Source organism: Nerophis lumbriciformis, unplaced genomic scaffold (assembly GCF_033978685.3).
Source record: "Nerophis lumbriciformis unplaced genomic scaffold, RoL_Nlum_v2.1 HiC_scaffold_740, whole genome shotgun sequence".
Classification (NCBI taxonomy): domain Eukaryota; kingdom Metazoa; phylum Chordata; class Actinopteri; order Syngnathiformes; family Syngnathidae; genus Nerophis; species Nerophis lumbriciformis.
Genome location: NW_027316853.1, coordinates 15001 through 22389, shown reverse-complemented (window position 1 = coordinate 22389; position 7389 = coordinate 15001).

Sequence of the window (7389 nt, the reverse complement as noted above, 5' to 3'; positions counted from 1 at the left end):
TTTGCTGGGTGCGTTGTGGACATTGTAGGCACCCCGAGACACTGGTGGAACGCGGCGGGACTTGTGGGACTCGAACCTGGGTGTGATTTTGGACCACATTCGGGACTTTTGCCCACTTTCCCAACTTTTCTTCCCAATCACAGTGCGCCTTTGCTGGGTAAGTTGTGGACATTGTAGGCACCCCGAGACACTGGTGGAACGCGGCGGGACTTGTGGGACTCGAACCTGGGTGTGATTTTGGACCAAATTCGGGACTTTTGCCCACTTTCCCAACTTTTCTTCCCAATCACAGTGCGCCTTTGCTGGGTGCGTCTTGGACATGTCAGGCACCCCGGAACACTGGTGGAACGCGGCGGGACTTGTGGGACTCGAACCTGGGTGTGATTTTGGACCAAATTCGGGACTTTTGCCCACTTTCCCAACTTTTCTTCCCAATCACAGTGCGCCTTTGCTGGGTGCGTTGTGGACATTGTAGGCACCCCGGAACCCTGGTGGAACGCGGCGGGACTTGTGGGACTCGAACCTGGGTGTGATTTTGGACCAAATTCGGGACTTTTGCCCACTTTCCCAACTTTTCTTCCCAATCACAGTGCGCCTTTGCTGGGTAAGTTGTGGACATTGTAGGCACCCCGAGACACTGGTGGAACGCGGCGGGACTAAGTTCCAAGAGGGCGTTTTTGCCCCCCCCCCTCCAAACTCCCTCTCTTTGTTTATAGTGCATATTTTCTGCTGGATCTACTCTCTATTTACTCCAAGGAAAAAAACTAGCCGGTCGCGGCAAATTTTTACAATCGGTCGCCAAACTACGGCACGAGGGCCGAACGCGGTACGCCGGCGTCCAAGATACGGCCCGGGGCTTTTTTTTGATTTTTTGGGCTTTTTTTGATTTTTTTGGACATGTTGGGCATCCCAGGACTCGGGTGCGACTGCAGGACGTGTGGGGCTCTAACCTGGGTGTGGTTTTTGGTCATTTTTCCGGACTTTTGCCCACTTTTCCAACTTTTCTTCCCCACTCACAGTGCGCCTTTGCTGGGTGCGTTTTGGGCATGTGGGGGGCACCTCGGACTCGGGTGGGACGCGGCGGGACTTGTGGCACTCGTACCTGTGTGTGATTTTTGATCATTTTGTGGACTTTTCCCCAGACACTCTCCACTTGTCTACCCCACTTCCCCTGTGACTTTGCTGGGGGGGCGTTTCCCCGCTGTCCTTTGTAGTGTAAGGGTTACTTTTCTTTTTTTTCTGTCTGAAAATAGGGCCCCAAAAGGCCTCACACTCCCCGGGAAGACCTGATGGACGCCTCGGCGTCACTGAAACAGGCCAATCTGTCTGAAAATATGGCCCACGAAAGGCCTCACATTCCCCGGGAAGACCTGACGGACGCCCCGGCGTCACCGAAATACGGCAAACTGTCTGAAAATAGGGGCTCCAAGTGTTCCCCACTATTTCTGGCCCACAAAAGGCCTCTCATTCCCCGGGAACACCTGTAGGACTCCCCGGCGTCAAGGAAATACGCCAAACCGTCTGAAAATAGGGGCCCAAAAGAACTGGAAATAATGTGTTTAATTTGGGGGGTGATGTCTATAATTATGGGGGTGCATTGGAGGCGGGAGTCCACTGGAGGGCTCCACACCGTCTGAATATAGGGCCCCAAAAGGCCTGGAATTAATGTATTTAATTTGGGGGGTGCATTTGCAGCGGGAGTCCACCGGAGGGCTCCAATTCCCCACTCTTTTGTTGACCTATGTATGGCCCCAAAAGGCCTCTCATTCCCCGGGGAGACCTGAAGGACCCCCCCGGCGTCACCGAAATAAGCCAAACTGTCTGAAAATAGGGGCTCCAAGGGTTCCCCACTCTTTCTGGCCCACAAAAGGCCTCTCATTCCCCGGGAACACCTGTAGGACTCCCCGGCGTCAAGGAAATACGCCAAACCGGCTGAAAACAGGCCCCCAAAAGAACTGGAAATAATGTCTTTAGTTTGGGGGGTGATGTCTTTAATTTGGGGGGTGCATTGGAGGCGGGAGTCCACTGGAGGGCTCCACAACGTCTGAAAATAGGGCCCCAAAAGAACTGGAAATAATGTGTTTAATTCAGGGTGCATTTGCAGCGAGTGTCCACCAGAGGGCTCCAATTCCCCAGCTATAGTCCTGGTACTCTAAAATGATGGCACTTAGTCAAATTTCCGCCTTTTTTTGATGACTTCCAACTAGGAGAGGGACTAATTTTGAGTTCCGGACCCGGGTGGAGAACCATAGCACGTCGGCCTTCTTAAAGGGACATCCTCCTAGGCACTTAGTCAAATTTACACCTTTTTTTTGGACTTCCAGCGAGGAGAGGGACAATTTTGCGTTCCTGACCCAGGTGGAGGACCATAGCACGTCGGCCTTCTTAAAGGGACATCCTCCTAGGCACTTAGTCAAATTTACACCTTTTTTTTGGACTTCCAGCGAGGAGAGGGACAATTTTGCGTTCCTGACCCAGGTGGAGGACCATAGCACGTCGGCCTTCTTAAAGGGACATCCTCCTAGGCACTTAGTCAAATTTACACCTTTTTTTTGGACTTCCAGCGAGGAGAGGGACAATTTTGCGTTCCTGACCCAGGTGGAGGACCATAGCACGTCGGCCTTCTTAAAGGGACATCCTCCTAGGCACTTAGTCAAATTTACACCTTTTTTTTTGGACTTCCAGCGAGGAGAGGGACTAATTTTGCTTTCCGTACCCGGGTGGAGAACCATAGCAGGTCAGCCTTCTTAAAGGGACATCCTCCTAGGCACTTAGTCAAACTTACGCCTTTTTTTTGGACTTCCAGCGAGGAGAGGGACTAATTTTGCTTTCCGTACCCGGGTGGAGAACCATAGCAGGTCAGCCTTCTTAAAGGGACATCCTCCTAGGCACTTAGTCAAATTCACGCCTTTTTTTTTGGACTTCCAGCGAGGAGAGGGACTAATTTTGCTTTCCGTACCCGGGTGGAGAACCATAGCAGGTCGGCCTTCTTAAAGGGAAATGCTCCTAGACACTTAGTCAAATTTACCAAACTTTTCTATAGAGCCCTGGTACTCTAAAATGATGACACATAGACAAAAAACCAAACTTTTCTATAGAGGCCTGGTACTCTAAAATGATGGCACTTAGTCAAATTTCCGCCTTTTTTTTGGACTTCCAGCGAGGAGAGGGACTAATTTTGCGTTCCTGACCCAGGTGGAGGACCATAGCACGTCGGCCTTCTTAAAGGGACATCCTCCTAGGCACTTAGTCAAATTTACACCTTTTTTTTGGACTTCCAGCGAGGAGAGGGACAATTTTGCGTTCCTGACCCAGGTGGAGGACCATAGCACGTCGGCCTTCTTAAAGGGACATCCTCCTAGGCACTTAGTCAAATTTACACCTTTTTTTTGGACTTCCAGCGAGGAGAGGGACAATTTTGCGTTCCTGACCCAGGTGGAGGACCATAGCACGTCGGCCTTCTTAAAGGGACATCCTCCTAGGCACTTAGTCAAATTTACACCTTTTTTTTGGACTTCCAGCGAGGAGAGGGACAATTTTGCGTTCCTGACCCAGGTGGAGGACCATAGCACGTCGGCCTTCTTAAAGGGACATCCTCCTAGGCACTTAGTCAAATTCACGCCTTTTTTTTGGACTTCCAGCGAGGAGAGGGACTAATTTGGCGTTCCAGACCCAGGTGGAGAACCATAGCAGGTCGGCCTTCTTAAAGGGACATGCCCCTAGACACTTAGTCAAATTTACGCCTGAAAATAGGGCCCCAAAAGAACTGGAAATAATGTCTTTAATTCAGGGTGCATTTGCAGCGAGTGTCCACCAGAGGGCTCCAATTCCCCCACTATAGTCCTGGTACTCTAAAATGATGGCACTTAGTCAAATTTCCGCCTTTTTTTGATGACTTCCAACTAGGAGAGGGACTAATTTTGAGTTCCGGACCCGGGTGGAGAACCATAGCACGTCGGCCTTCTTAAAGGGACATCCTCCTAGGCACTTAGTCAAATTTCCGCCTTTTTTTTGGACTTCCAGCGAGGAGAGGGACTAATTTGGCGTTCCAGACCCAGGTGGAGAACCATAGCACGTCGGCCTTCTTTAAGGGACATCCTCCTAGGCACTTAGTCAAATTTACGCCTTTTTTTTGGACTTCCAGCGAGGAGAGGGACTAATTTTGCTTTCCTGACCCGGGTGGAGAACCATAGCAGGTCGGCCTTCTTAAAGGGACATCCTCCTAGGCACTTAGTCAAATTCACGCCTTTTTTTTGGACTTCCAGCGAGGAGAGGGACAATTTTGCTTTCCTGACCCAGGTGGAGAACCATAGCACGTCGGCCTTCTTAAAGGGACATCCTCCTAGGCACTTAGTCAAATTTACGCCTTTTTTTTGGACTTCCAGCGAGGAGAGGGACTAATTTTGCTTTCCGTACCCGGGTGGAGAACCATAGCAGGTCAGCCTTCTTAAAGGGACATCCTCCTAGGCACTTAGTCAAATTTACTCCTTTTTTTTGGACTTCCAGCGAGGAGAGGGACTAATTTTGCTTTCCGTACCCGGGTGGAGAACCATAGCAGGTCAGCCTTCTTAAAGGGACATCCTCCTAGGCACTTAGTCAAATTCACGCCTTTTTTTTGGACTTCCAGCGAGGAGAGGGACTAATTTGGCGTTCCTGACCCAGGTGGAGAACCATAGCACGTCGGCCTTCTTAAAGGGAAATGCTCCTAGACACTTAGTCAAATTCACGCCTTTTTTTTTGGACTTCCAGCTAGGAGAGGGACTAATTTGGCGTTCCGTACCCAGGTAGAGAACCAAGGCACGTCGGCCTTCTTAAGGGGACATCCTCCTAGACACTTAGTCAAATTTACACCTTTTTTTTTTGGACTTCCAGCGAGGAGAGGGACTAATTATAGGGCCCCAAAAGAACTGGAAATAATGTGTTTAATTCAGGGTGCATTTGCAGCGAGTGTCCACCAGAGGGCTCCAATTCCCCAGCTATAGTCCTGGTACTCTAAAATGATGGCACTTAGTCAAATTTCCGCCTTTTTTTGATGACTTCCAACTAGGAGAGGGACTAATTTTGCTTTCCGTACCCGGGTGGAGAACCATAGCAGGTCGGCCTTCTTAAAGGGACATCCTCCTAGGCACTTAGTCAAATTTACACCTTTTTTTTTGGACTTCCAGCGAGGAGAGGGACTAATTTTGCTTTCCGTACCCGGGTGGAGAACCATAGCAGGTCAGCCTTCTTAAAGGGACATCCTCCTAGGCACTTAGTCAAACTTACGCCTTTTTTTTGGACTTCCAGCGAGGAGAGGGACTAATTTTGCTTTCCGTACCCGGGTGGAGAACCATAGCAGGTCAGCCTTCTTAAAGGGACATCCTCCTAGGCACTTAGTCAAATTCACGCCTTTTTTTTTGGACTTCCAGCGAGGAGAGGGACTAATTTTGCTTTCCGTACCCGGGTGGAGAACCATAGCAGGTCGGCCTTCTTAAAGGGAAATGCTCCTAGACACTTAGTCAAATTTACCAAACTTTTCTATAGAGCCCTGGTACTCTAAAATGATGACACATAGACAAAAAACCAAACTTTTCTATAGAGGCCTGGTACTCTAAAATGATGGCACTTAGTCAAATTTCCGCCTTTTTTTTGGACTTCCAGCGAGGAGAGGGACTAATTTTGCGTTCCTGACCCAGGTGGAGGACCATAGCACGTCGGCCTTCTTAAAGGGACATCCTCCTAGGCACTTAGTCAAATTTACACCTTTTTTTTGGACTTCCAGCGAGGAGAGGGACAATTTTGCGTTCCTGACCCAGGTGGAGGACCATAGCACGTCGGCCTTCTTAAAGGGACATCCTCCTAGGCACTTAGTCAAATTTACACCTTTTTTTTGGACTTCCAGCGAGGAGAGGGACAATTTTGCGTTCCTGACCCAGGTGGAGGACCATAGCACGTCGGCCTTCTTAAAGGGACATCCTCCTAGGCACTTAGTCAAATTTACACCTTTTTTTTGGACTTCCAGCGAGGAGAGGGACAATTTTGCGTTCCTGACCCAGGTGGAGGACCATAGCACGTCGGCCTTCTTAAAGGGACATCCTCCTAGGCACTTAGTCAAATTCACGCCTTTTTTTTGGACTTCCAGCGAGGAGAGGGACTAATTTGGCGTTCCAGACCCAGGTGGAGAACCATAGCAGGTCGGCCTTCTTAAAGGGACATGCCCCTAGACACTTAGTCAAATTTACGCCTGAAAATAGGGCCCCAAAAGAACTGGAAATAATGTCTTTAATTCAGGGTGCATTTGCAGCGAGTGTCCACCAGAGGGCTCCAATTCCCCCACTATAGTCCTGGTACTCTAAAATGATGGCACTTAGTCAAATTTCCGCCTTTTTTTGATGACTTCCAACTAGGAGAGGGACTAATTTTGAGTTCCGGACCCGGGTGGAGAACCATAGCACGTCGGCCTTCTTAAAGGGACATCCTCCTAGGCACTTAGTCAAATTTCCGCCTTTTTTTTGGACTTCCAGCGAGGAGAGGGACTAATTTGGCGTTCCAGACCCAGGTGGAGAACCATAGCACGTCGGCCTTCTTTAAGGGACATCCTCCTAGGCACTTAGTCAAATTTACGCCTTTTTTTTGGACTTCCAGCGAGGAGAGGGACTAATTTTGCTTTCCTGACCCGGGTGGAGAACCATAGCAGGTCGGCCTTCTTAAAGGGACATCCTCCTAGGCACTTAGTCAAATTCACGCCTTTTTTTTGGACTTCCAGCGAGGAGAGGGACAATTTTGCTTTCCTGACCCAGGTGGAGAACCATAGCACGTCGGCCTTCTTAAAGGGACATCCTCCTAGGCACTTAGTCAAATTTACGCCTTTTTTTTGGACTTCCAGCGAGGAGAGGGACTAATTTTGCTTTCCGTACCCGGGTGGAGAACCATAGCAGGTCAGCCTTCTTAAAGGGACATCCTCCTAGGCACTTAGTCAAATTTACTCCTTTTTTTTGGACTTCCAGCGAGGAGAGGGACTAATTTTGCTTTCCGTACCCGGGTGGAGAACCATAGCAGGTCAGCCTTCTTAAAGGGACATCCTCCTAGGCACTTAGTCAAATTCACGCCTTTTTTTTGGACTTCCAGCGAGGAGAGGGACTAATTTGGCGTTCCTGACCCAGGTGGAGAACCATAGCACGTCGGCCTTCTTAAAGGGAAATGCTCCTAGACACTTAGTCAAATTCACGCCTTTTTTTTTGGACTTCCAGCTAGGAGAGGGACTAATTTGGCGTTCCGTACCCAGGTAGAGAACCAAGGCACGTCGGCCTTCTTAAGGGGACATCCTCCTAGACACTTAGTCAAATTTACACCTTTTTTTTTTGGACTTCCAGCGAGGAGAGGGACTAATTATAGGGCCCCAAAAGAACT